General features: G+C 37.0%; 1 protein-coding gene across 2 annotated transcripts in view; it reads right to left on the bottom strand.

The window, feature by feature from the left end:
• The window catches only part of LOC106089988 (mannosyl-oligosaccharide alpha-1,2-mannosidase IA), a 268411-nt gene that overhangs the window by 252088 nt on the left and 2737 nt on the right, over positions 1–13586 (bottom strand). The window lies entirely within an intron of this gene.

The raw sequence follows: 13586 nt of genomic DNA, 5'->3' as shown, positions 1-13586 counted from the left end.
CTAAAAAGAACTATATTTTGTTATATACAATTGAACAATGATTTGTTCTTATTAGTATTTGGTCCAAATCGGAACATATTTCGATATAACTGCTATGGGACATAAGGTATGCAATTTTCACCGGATTTTGATGAAAAGTGGTTTACATATATACCCGAGGTGGTGGGTAACCAAAGTTCGGCCCGGCCGAACTTAACGCCTTTTTACTTGTTATCTTTTAAATAACGACTTGTTGTCTACGGGACTCACGGAGACAACAGAATCTTGGAATAACGAGTTAGATCGAAGGCTTATCATTACATAATTTAGGATAAAGGAAGCATTGAGGAGCTTCCAACCATTTAAGTCTCCCGGACCAGGTGGAATATTTCCGGCGTTGCTGCTCAGGTACAAACAGCACGCCTATGTCATGGGAAGGTCGATGGAGACTGCCCTGCACGAGGTTGTGCATAGGATAGAAGAATCGTTCGATGCCAAGACGTTTAAGTCACCTGGACCTGATGGAATATTTCCGGCGTTACTACAGAAGGTGGTAGGCTATCTATATCAATATTTTCACAGCGTGCCCGTAACTTACATATACCCCGAAAGCCTGCAGGAGGTAAGAATTGTATTTATATCCAAGCCCGGCAAGCAAGTTATGCGACACCAATCGCCTACAGACCTATAAGCCTTACGTCCTTACTACTCGCCACTCCTATGGGAGACCTCCATAACAATCTATTACAATCTGACTGAGAAGGGATTTGAACCCCTATACGAAGCAAATGATGATATAATACTTATAAGAGATAAGGAACCGAATCAGCTATGCAGAAGTGCCGAAAGGGGTCTCAATGTTAACTCAGAGAAGTCTGAAATTTGGCTGTTCACGAGAAAGACCGATGTGGGTCAATTTGATGCACTACGTTCCATGAATTAAACGAGTTAGGTATCTGACAATATCGAATACTTAGGAGTGATCTTGAACAGGAAACTGAATTTGAAGTGCAACATTCAGGAGCGTACAAAAAAAAATCGCAAAAATGGTTTCAATTAAAAATTTAATTGAAAATATAATTCTTTTCAATTAAAAAACTAATTGATTCAATTATTTTTTAATTGAATATGAGTTTATTCAATTAAATTTGTTATTGAAGTTTTTGCAATTTCAATTCATTTGAAAATTTTTTCAATCATAATCGTTTGTTATTTTAAAATCTTAAAAAATTTCAACTAAAGGCTATTTTCGGAAGGGAAGGAGAATTCAAAAACACATACGTCCCACATTTCGACAAATCTTTAGCAATACCATAACATCCGGTTCTACTTGCCGGATTAACCCAATGGAGTCCTTCATCGACCAAGGGTTGCACAACACACTGCTAAGACAACAACAAATCTATACCAAATAAAGAAATAAATTGAAATTTCAATAATTTTTTAATTGGATCAAACAAAAATTGATTGAAAAATTTCAATAATTTTTGTAATTGGATCAATTAAATAATTAATTGAAAAATTCAACAATTTCAATAATTTTTTAAATTAAATATGGAATTTTTTTATAGGAAAATTTTTAAATATATTTTCAAAACGGTGATTGATATTATCATTTTCGTGATTGAAGCATTTTCAACTAAAAAATTATTTGGATTAATTAATTTGGTGATTGAACCCAATTTTTATTTTTTTCTGTGTACCGAAAATGCTCACAGATGGTGGGCACTATCTAGACCGGCCGTAGGCTCGAAATGGGGCTTGAATCCGAAGATGGCTCTAAAGGAGCCAAAATTGGCACGTACAATACATTTACATTGATGAAGAGTATCGGTGTTGCATGAAGAAGACTTTTGAAGGCGATCACTGTGGTACACCCAAACCGGGAAGACCATAAGCTCGATGGAAATGTCAAGCGGTGAAAGACATCCTGAAACTTGGTATAAGAGATTTTAGAAGAAACACAGAAGATCCAGGCGCTTCGAAAGCTATTCAAAGTTATATCGGGTAACAGAATGAATTGGACCAAACTTTGCATGTGAATTCAAAATCTTAATGATAGTAAACGTGCAAAATTTCTGCGAAATCAGATAATCTGGGTGCTTAAGAAGTCATATCGGCTGATCGGTATGGATGTGAGCTATATCTATTATTGAAGAGAAAATAGTTTTATCATTGCTTCTTTTAATTCGGTTGTGAAAGGATTGATAAGTCAACGCACATCAACATATGACTTGGAAACAAATGGAAAGTATTCGTTAAAAAACCATGGCGAACCATTGTCGAACCGAAGCAATTAAAACCTCACGGATTTCGATGTCATTCACGTGAAAATGTTTTGATAACTGTAAACGAACATTGTTTCAAAACTTGTGCTGAAGTGTTTTCTAGTTTTCAATAATTAATTTCAATTAAGTATCAAGAATATATCAGCCAAGAGCCAGCTACTGAGCCCATTTCTGATAATTTAATCAGATTTATATACATAATTGAATAACTTAAACAATCATGACGTTTTTCTCTAAGCAAATTCTAATCTAACGGACATGAGATACCATAATTCCGACATTGATAGGGAAACAAATAATAAAATGAAACGCGCGATTTACTTTCAATACTTTCAACAAACATTGCATGTTTGTTTGGGGCATGACCATAACATTAATTCTATCCCAATTTGGCTTGAAGAACGGAATGGGTCATGAACTATAACTAAAAACCGAATAAAACAATTCCATTAACTTAGTCTATCAAAAATTATGTTTTCACTAGAACTTGTTTGTTAATACCGCACACTGGAAATACTTTGTTTTAAATTTAGACTACTATTACGTGAAGGTATTTTTCGAATATATCAGGAACTGTAATATTTTCAAATTTTATTCAAACACACATATGTATGCATCTTATCAGCAATTAATCGCGCATGGATGGAGAACAATGGAATAGTGACAAATATTTGAAGCATTTGTTAGAATTAAATTTGAATGTTAACCAAAATAGGCTAGACGTGCAAATAACCATAACATGAAAGAAAAGGTAAGGAGCCGCCTGTTGGAGGTACAATCGACAACAACTCATTCATTTGAAACACTTTATATTTTAATTAAGTTAACAATCAAATCATCAATGATTTTGTGTACATATTTTCAATTGACATTTAATTTAATTTTCATTCCATAATAAAATTTCGTACCTTAGTTCTTAGCAAGTTAATACTATTCCACAATTGCAAACCTGCGATAGGTTATGGGCCTCCCAGTATGGAACTTCTAAGGACTTCGTTTGCGAAACCAAATGCAGATAACTGCCATCTATTGAAATACAAGTTGGGGTTGATTTTGCGTAAAGAAGGATTATGGATTTGCGTTTCTGAGCCTGTGCCATCAAAAAAACGGAAGTTTGGACAGCAACGGAAGCAGAATGAAGACGCCACCGTAATTATTGGACTTTCTGTCTAAGATGCTCAGTTAATGTTAATAAAGAAGGCCAAAACAGCCCACGAATCATGGAAGATTCTTCAAAGTCACTACGAGAAGAATACTCTTGGAAGCAGCGTGCGGAGAACGAGGCAGATATGTGACATGAAATATTCAATAAACACGAACATATCAGACCATATCATGCAAATGAAGTTGCTATTCGAGAATTTGGAAGCAATTGGTGGGAATTTTTCTGAACGGTGGTTAGTAGCGATGTTGTTAAGTAGCCTACCGAGTTCATTCGACATGCTTGTTACCGCTTGGGAAGCACGGAAAATTGAAGTGTTGACTTTAAGAGTTGTCGAAAGTTGCCTGGTAGAGGAATGTGATCGACGTAAAGGTGGTGCTCCAACAAATTCTGCATTGAGAAGCGCAAAATCCAATGATGACAAAGTGGTAAGCGGTGTCATTTCTGTAAAGCAAAGGGACATTTCAAGAAAGACTGCTGGAAGTATAAGAAAAATAAGAATGAAGGCAACGTTCAAATAAAGCAAAGGAATCAAAGAAAGGTAATGATAACTATTGTTTTGTTGCTTGTAAAAGCGGTTCGGAATGGATTCTCGATTCAGGAGCGACTTTTCATTTTGCGTCACAACGTTGGCATTTTGTATCGCTCACCGAAAATACAAATGAAACTGTAACTGTAGCTAATGGCGAGAGCATTAAGTCTCAGGGGAAAGGGATTTTTAATATCTAACGGTTAACTCCAAAGGCAAAACATTTAAAATTAAACTTGAAGATGTTTTATATATACCCTCCATCCATGGCAGTCTGCTATCTGTCAATCAAGAAGGAGACAGCAAGAATTCGAAGTGCAGATGGAAAAGCAATGGGAATTGCGGACTTATCGTTAGGGTTCGACTCCTAACAACACCATCAGAAAAAAATTTTAGCGGTGGTTTTCCCCTCCTAATGCTGGCAACATTTGTGAGGTACTACTTACTTTACTTTAATTGGCTATGACAGAATATTTCTTCCATTAGCCGAACCTAGAATAGCGTTCCAAGCGCCTCGATCTTCTGCGCTCATTCTAAAATCTCTGACACCAAGTTTCGAGGTGTCTCCCACAACTTGATCTTTCCATTGGGCTTTTGGTCTTCCCGGTTTGCGTGTACCACCGTGTTTGCCTTCAAAAGACTTCTTTGCTGGAGCTTCTTCATCCATTCTGACAGCATGACCTAGCCAACGCAGCCGTTGTATTTTGATGCGTGTAACTATCGTCTTCATACAGCTCATACAGCTCGTGGTTCATACGGCGCCTATATTCTCCGTTAACGCAAACTGGTCCATATATTTTACGAAGAATCTTTCTCTCAAATACTCCAACCACTGCCTCATCTGCTTTCACAAGTACCCATGCTTCAGAACCATATAACAGCACGGGGAGTATTAGTGTCTTGTAAAGTGTAGTCTTCGTCTGTCGGGAGATGGCCTTGTTTCTAAACTGCTTACTTAGTCCAAAGTAGCATCTGTTTGCCAGTATTATTCTTCGCTTTATCTCAAAACTGGTGTCATTCGTTTCGGTTACGGCGGTGCCGAAGAAGATAAAGTTACTGACTATCTAAAAGTTGTGGTTCCCAACTTTCTCCATGTTCTTTATCTGCTCGGTTATGCAAGGCTTTTTGGGAGTGGAGACCATCCATTTCGTCTTATCTCCATTTACTGCCAGACCCATTTTCACTGACTCTGCAGTTACTACTTCCGGTGACCGACCTATGATATCGATATCGTCGGCATAGGCAAGTAGCATGTGCTCTCTTGTGATTAGTGTGCCATATCTATTCACTTCTGCATCTCGTATAATCTTCTCCAGCAGGTTCGGAGAGATTCTTTCCTATTCTTACTGAGGAACGCGTATCAGCAAGTGGCATCCTGCAGAGTCTGAGGTACTATGCCATGTACAATTTCTCACCAAAGAGGTGTCGCACTGCGGCACGCCGTTCGGACTCGGCTATATCACTCATTGATATGTGAGAAGTTTGCCCCTTTTCCTTAGTGGAATGTTCATGGGCAAAATTTACATTTGGACAAAAATGTATGTTAGCCGAATGCAAATCTTCAAATTGCATACATTATTGGCACAAAGTACTTGGACACAGAGATAGTAATGCAATTAAAGAGTCTGTAATATTTGCGTCAAATGTAAGATGACGAAGGCAACGTGCAACAAACAATCAACAAAAAACTCTACACGAGTTCTAAACCTGGTGCACACTGACGTCAGTGGACCAATGCAGACAATAACGCCTGGTGGAGAGAAATATTTTCTTACGTTTATTGACGATTTCAGCCGATACACGGTTGTGTATTCATTTAATACTAAAGATGAAGTCTTTGAAAAGATAAAGTCATTTATTGAGTTGGTAAATAATAAATTCGGAAGTTACCCCATAGTTTTAAGATCTGATAATGGTGGTGAGTACACGGGAGGGTATACAATACCAGTACACAGACTCCTATTGCCCTCAACAGAATGGAATTGGGAAGGAAAACGTAGTACTCGAGGTAAGCCTGCAGAAAAATTTGGTTATAACGCATTTGAGGCAGAATCGGAATTGATTGAACCAAACACTTACAACGAGTCATTGAAATCAGAACAACAGAGAAAAATGGATTGATGCAATGAAGGAAGAGTTTAATCATTTAAAGAAAACTGGCACATGGGTTTTGGTAAAAGTTTGCCATTTTTTGGGTCTGGTCATATTCCAGGAAGAGTCGTCGAATTTTTGCGTATGTCAGAGGACTTACATTACCAATCTTTTGAAAGAATATGGACTTGATCAGTCAAAAGAATCGAATTATCCAATGAACCCCTCATATGGTAAATCAGTGTCAGAAAAGTTGCTATATAATACAAAATATCAAAAGTTAATTGGGTCTCTCCTATATCTGAGTGATAATTCGAGACCAAATAGTGCTTCCTGTGTGTCTATTCTTGCGCGTAAAGTCATCGAGTCAAGTCAAGAGGATCGGATATAGTTAAACGAATTTTGAAATTTGAAATATTTAAAGGGTACATCTAATTGTTTTCTTAGACTAAGTAAAGCGGAACCTGAGTCAAATATCCTTCAAGGTTATGCGGATGCTAATTGGGCGGAAGACACAAAGGATAGAAAATCCAATGCAGGATATGTTTTTCAAATAAATGGTTGATCCATCAATTGGCAATGCAGTCATCAGCAGAAGCAGAATTCATATTCATTCTCCGATGCGTGTAAAGAAGCTATTTGGCTTCGAAAGCTTCTTAAGGATATGAAAATCGAACAACAATGACCAACTGTTATCCGCGAGGACAACCAAAGATGTCTTCGTATTATAAAAAAGGAGAAACTAAACCAACGCATAAATCATATTGACACAAAATTGTATTTTGTTAAATATCACATTGAAAAGAAAGATGTCGCATGCGTTTACTGTCCAAGTGTCATATTAGAAAAACTGAGCAATTCTTGGTGTTGTAATCGAATAAGGAAGGGTGTTGGAGTTACAATCGACAACAGTTCATTCATTTGAAACACTTTATATTTTAATTTAGTTAACAATGAAATCGTCAATGATTTTCAATTGACATTTAGTTTAATTTTCATTCCGTAATAAAATTTCGTACCTTAAAGACGTGTGTTAGTTCTTAAAGAGTTAATACTATTCCACAATTGTAAACCTGCAATACCGCCCTCTTACGCCAGAGTGTTAAGGAAGCACAACAGAGATGAGCTGACTCATGGAGTCATCGATATAGGCAGTGCATCCGGTAGGATTCTACCAGATCACCGGTTCCAATTGGAGGAATTGGCACCCGAGCCCATTTTTTAACGTCGGAAGAGGGTCCGCCCATACAGATGATGAGCTGCGAGGATAGAAGGGACATTTTTGCGCTGCTCTTTTCGTCAGCAAAATGTATTGATACCGTCAAAAAGCTGGTTGGAAGTATCCACACTCTCTGGTGCGAAGGATGAACATCTTCCAGCCAATCAAGTCAGTAAAGTCAAGGGTCTTCACCAAGGAACGCATGTTGGGATTCTTAGGCCAGCCAAACCAATGTTCGGTCGCGGAGAATAGGGAGATCTTCTACAGTGAGGAAAAGGAGGAAGGAACTTGCCTTAGGCATTGATTAAGTTTGACTAATACTAAAGGCATGGCGTACTACAGGGCAAGGCTGGCTTTTTCAAGATTGGGAAAACTAGGATAGGCACGGATTCTCATGTTGAGAAACATCAGGCCATGCAGTGACAGGCGATTTAATACCGCCTAACGAACAGGGATCCAACGACGAGACCATCACCGACTCGCTTACTATTGGGAAGACTAGGATGAGCAAATTGCAAGTTTTTGCAAATTTTTTCCATGAACATTCCACTAAGCAACAGTGGCAAACTTCTCACATATCAATGAGTGCAGTCCGATTCAAGTTTTATGCTCAATGATAAGGGGCCATAGTACCTCACAAATGTTGCCAGCCGCTGAAAATTTTTTCTGATGGTCTCGCCAGTATTCGAACCCAGGCGACATAGGCGGTGGCCTCCAGACTAGGATGAGCATAGATCCTAATATTCCTTTGCTCTCCACACTCAAATGGCTCACTTATTAATGGATTTTTGAAAATTTGCAATTCGGTCATAAACATTGAATATAAATTTCCCGTTTCGTTTTGGTAAAATGTCAAACAGAAAAATTTACATTCCTTTTTTCATTAATTACAAAATTTCTCTAATTCTTTAATGGCGAAACTAATTTTTTACTTTTGGCCAAAAAATGGGTCATTGAATCCATAGTGCAGTGTTAAATTTCGGATTTTGAGAGCGAGTTTTACAAAGGGTTGCGAATGGTAAGATTATAAATATACTTTTCTCGTTTCGCCTCAAAAAAATCTATTTCCGACCCTATTTGTTATGTATATCGAGTGATATCGATGATAACAAAGCCGGCATTCTTGTTCTTTGGTTAACCTCAAAGCTTTCGACTCGATTGATCATCGGAATTTATGTATGAAATTAAGGACCGTTTTTAATTTCACGACGACGGCATGGAACTTGGCCATGTCGTACCTAAGCGACAGACATTAATCTGTGTATGCGGGGAATATGGTTTATAATCTCCTACTAGGACCTAAGGGAGTTCCTAAGGGTTCAATAAAAGGCCACTTCTTTTCTTTGTAAGCAAACTACCTACCTACTCCACTGATACACGGTAAGATTATGAAGTATGCTAATGGAGTGCAGGTTTTTCGATATAGACGACTGCATAGATAAACTTTTCGCGGATCTACTTCGTGTTTATGACTGGGCAACTGCGAATGGTTTGAATTTAACTCCTAGTAAGTCAAAATGTTTGGTTATTCATGGGAATAAGAATGGTATCATGCAACGACCGGGTACTTTTATTAACAATTACAGGATTTGCATTGTACGGAGAGCGAAGAATCTTGGCGTCGTCTTTAACAGTTCCTTGGGCTGGTCCGATAATGCCAACGTTGTTGCCGGACAGACATATGCGAAGCTTCGTGATTTTTACGCAGATACTTTTCATACCCTACACCACTACTCTGGTACAGGGTATTAAACTTAGTGCATTTGTTTATATCATCCAGACGGAAGAGAGCTAGACCCGTAAGTGTACCGATCGACTCAGAATCACTTTCTGAATCGATTCAGCTATGTCCGTCTGTCTGTCTGTCCATGTTAATTTGTGTACAAACTACTGGTCGCAATTTTTATCCGATCGTCATCAAATTTGGCACATACATTTTTTTACGCAGAGACAAGCCTATTGAAATTGAAAAAATCGGTTCAGATTTGGATATAGCTCCCATATATATGTTCGTTCGGTTTGCAGTAATAATGCAATAAAATGGTCATTTATTAACCGATTCTCCCGAAATTTGGCATCACTGGTGCATTTCATAGAAATCGGTTCAGATTTAGATATAGCTCTCATATACAAATCGCCAAATTTTCACTCCTAGAGCCACTGCAATCGCATGTATTTACCAATCTTCCTACATTTTTCTTCGACAATATCTGTAAAGTTTTGGTCTAAATCGGTTCAGATTTAGATATAACTCCCATATATATGTTCGTCTGATTTTGAGAAATATTGCAATAAAGTGCTCATTATGTTAAACGAATCTTTCGAGAGTAAGCGAGGAATATTTTCTCTTGATCCTCGACATTACTGGTAAATTTCATAGAAATCGGTTCAGATTTAGATATAGCTGCCATCAAGGACGTAGCCAGGATTTTGGGGCCCACCCCACATTTTTTCAATATCGTAAAATGCCTAAATTCCTCTGTTACTGTGAAATTGGTAAAGATACCTCTTTTTTTAAGTGTGGTCGCTATTGGGTACAGGAACTGACCCATCGGCGGAGACATTTGGTCATAAAGTCAGATCTGAATTTTGTACATATTGCCAACACACAATTTATAGGCAGATCCTAATCTTTCAAAATCTTCAAAGTGTGGTTGCCTTTGTGAATATCTTAGTTTTATAGTGAACATTTCGGCAAAATAACTTTAGTATTTTTATGAAATTTTTCCATTTGGGCTCATTTTTGCTCTCAAACTATTTTTATGATTTCAACAGGTTATTGTTTGTGTTAGTCCAATGGTTTTAAATGGCTTTTATTTCCATAAAATTTTACGCAAAATTTTTTATTGAAATTTCTTGAGGCTAGGTTGTTTTTTGAGGAAATTTCGCTGAAATTAAGGCCCTAAAAAAATTTCACTAAAATTTAGTCTTAAACATTTTAATGAAATTTTGTCTTTAAAAAAATATTTCCGGGTCCGGCCTGTGCTGAAGTTTTACCACTAAAGAATATTACGCTAAATTTTGTCTTCAGAAAAATTTCAATACAATTTGTTTAGAAAAAATTTCATTAAAATGTGTTCTTACCCAGAATTTCATTAAAACTTTGTCCTTAAGAAAAATAATGTTAAGACGGCCCTGACCTCTGCAAAATGTTGTCTATGTGGAATATTATAAATAAGAAATTTTACAATTTTAAATGTTACTGACATTTTTTGTTTAGAATAAATTTAATTAAAATTTTAAAATTTAATAAAAATTGGTTCAGAATTAGAAATATTTCCCACTTATACTCCCACCTATAGGGGAGGTGTAGGTTTTTATGAAGTCGGCACTGCCCGACTTTCACCTTTCTTACCTGGTTTCCATATTTTTTATCGAATTTGTCCGAGTTTACAGTGGGCGCCAAATCCATAATTGTACAGGTTTTTTTGCCAAATACCTCAACATTACTTTCATCACTAAATAAAACGTTGTTTCAGAAAGCAAAGTTAATTATTTTCCACCCACACCCACAACTTCTCCACAATAAATCGCGAATGAATTAGTTTTATGGTGTGTTCATATCTGACAGTCTTAACAGACTACACGGCCTAATTTTTTATGAATTCTAAGTAAAATTCAAAAACATTTTTTTTTCTCACAGAAGGATCAACATTTTTACTATTTTGGCGACACTAAACTTAGTAAATAGGACTATTCTAAGAACGGAAATGCTAAAAATTAAAACTTTATCGAGCGGTTAATTCTTCGTACTCAAAGGTTTAAAACATCAGACAGTGCAGAGACGAGAGACTCAATAAAGTCTAAGAAACAGGGACCCGACCAACTTTCTCAGGATTCGGAAGATATGCAGATCCTAATATTGAAACATTCGACAGTGAAACGCAATGCAGCCTAAGGAACAGGGAGCAGACGATAACCATCACCCACTCCCAAGAAGCTCATACAATGGAGAACCAATGATTGATTTCATCCAGATGGAGAATATCAGCAAGGGCAAGACTGCTTTGATATAAACAATATTCTAATAAAACACACTTTGAATTCGATTCAACAATTCTTTATACGTGTTTAGAGACGGGTTTCTACCGGGTAAATTCCCAACGCTTGGGTATTTATTGGGTAAATACCCAATTAATACCTTTTTTGGGTATTTATTTGGGCATTTATAAATATGCAGATATCTTGAGTATAAAAACATTTTGCAAAACAGTTTTGATGATTTCGTATTCTTTGTATATAAACCCGATCTTCTGGTCTCATAAAATCGGATTTTAGTTATATATAGCCGCTATATAGACCGATCTCCAGACTTAAAGTCTTTTCCGTCCGATTTCGATGAAATTTGGCACAGTGAGTTGAGAGTATTGAGCTCATAAAAGGAGCATTTTTCGTCCGATTTTTATGAAATTTGAAACATTGGAATATCGGGTCGTCGGTCTATGGAGCAGCTATATCCAAATACAGTCCGATCTAAACCACACTTCACAGAAATGGGTAGGGTCTACCAGAACTCACTGTCCCACATTTCATCGAAATCGGACGAAAAATTACCAATTTATTGCCTCAAGACTTTAAATCTGGAGATCGGTCAATACAGCGCATACATATTACTAAAATCTTATATACAAAGAATACGAAATCATCAAAAATTGTTTGCAAAATCTTTTTATAAACAAGATATCTGTAAAATTATAAAAACCCAGCTTTTGGGTATAAATGGGTAAATACCCGGATATTTACGCAATTTAGCGGCAAATACCTTTCGGGTATTTGCCCATCGCCCATCTTTTTACGTATTGTAATGATTCCTAGCTTGATAGATTACAAAAACTTCAAATAAAGCAATGGAAACAATTTTAAAATGCCACAGGCTCATACCAATAAATGATATGTTGCAAACCTTAGAATGACTAACAATAAAACAGAGACTAGCACTCAATACATTAACACATGAATACACAAAACAAAGATTGGGAATACACCAGAATACCTCAATGGGGAAGTTCAATGGGTTGGTTATGCACAACCATATTTTCTACTCAATGGCGGAAATTTAAGACTGGCAACAACAAGAGACAAGCAACAATGCAGATATCACTCCTCTACAAAGGATTGCAGCCATTTGATTCACTGCCGATGAAAAAAAAACCTGAGGCTAATACGAACTTTTTTATAGACAAATTGTGTTAATTGTTAAGGATAATATTTAAAACTAAATGAAATGTTTAATTTGTAATATAAAGTATTAAATATACTAATAGTAATTCAGGATCCACTGCGGCGACACGGAAAAAAGATTCTGGACTGAACCATATCAACTAACAATTATTCTATGGTAATCCCATGGCAGCCGGTTGTACGTGCCGGATTGACCCGATGGAGTTCTCCATCGGCAAGGGTTGCCGCCTCAGTGTATAACACACTGCTACAACAACAACATTCTTTGCTAACACTGGTACTCGGCCCACGACCTGCGTTATCTGTCATAAAAATTTAAATTATATTTCTTCCCCAGACTTTTCAACGTCGGATGCAACAGTGATGAGACAGGGAGACTATGGAGCATACCAGGCATCACTTTATCTGCCTTTCGACTCTCCGACACCACCACCCACGTCGGCACTGCAACGGCTCTTGAGGAAGGCAAAACAGACCTAAAATGAGGTACTAATAGGTTGCGATACGAACTCTCACCACATTTAGCGAGGTAGTACCGATATTAGAATTTTTTAACATTAGCAAATTTTGTCAAAAACAATGACATTTTTAGAAATCTGGGTGGGTCTAAAACTGTTCTGGGTGGTGCTTAGCCAACCCCCCAGAGGACTTTCTACGCTTATGGTTGCAGGCTGCATTTTTAGCCAATGCAAAGCTTTTTTTAAAATTCACGCAGATTGCAATTTACGAGGTTTTCAAAAAGCTAGAGAGAGAATTTAGTATTTCATAGAAATAGCTATTTTGGACTACTGATAAACGTTGCTTTTGTCCAAGGTAATTTTCCCATATGTCGCAGGAAACATTCGCAATTCGTCTGCGGACTTATTTTTAGATTTTTGTTTTTTTCTTCGGTGTTCAAGCAAAAAAAATCAAAATAGCCAACTTATCAGCATAAGTAAAGGATATGAGTACTAACAAAACACTACAAAGCAATCGAAAATTCAAAATCACTATACTTTCTGTGCAGGCCTCGTAAGTATGTATGTAAGAATGTTTTGCACTATCTTACTTTTTTTAATTAAGGGTTGGTATTCTATTCTGCTTTCGGAATAGTCGCGGAAACTTTTAATTCTTCCGCGAGCGGAATTTGGCAGCAAT

Source organism: Stomoxys calcitrans, chromosome 4 (assembly GCF_963082655.1).
Source record: "Stomoxys calcitrans chromosome 4, idStoCalc2.1, whole genome shotgun sequence".
NCBI classification, from domain to species: Eukaryota; Metazoa; Arthropoda; class Insecta; order Diptera; family Muscidae; genus Stomoxys; species Stomoxys calcitrans.
Note: the sequence above shows the minus strand (reverse complement) of the source record. Positions and strands in the feature narration are given on the sequence as shown.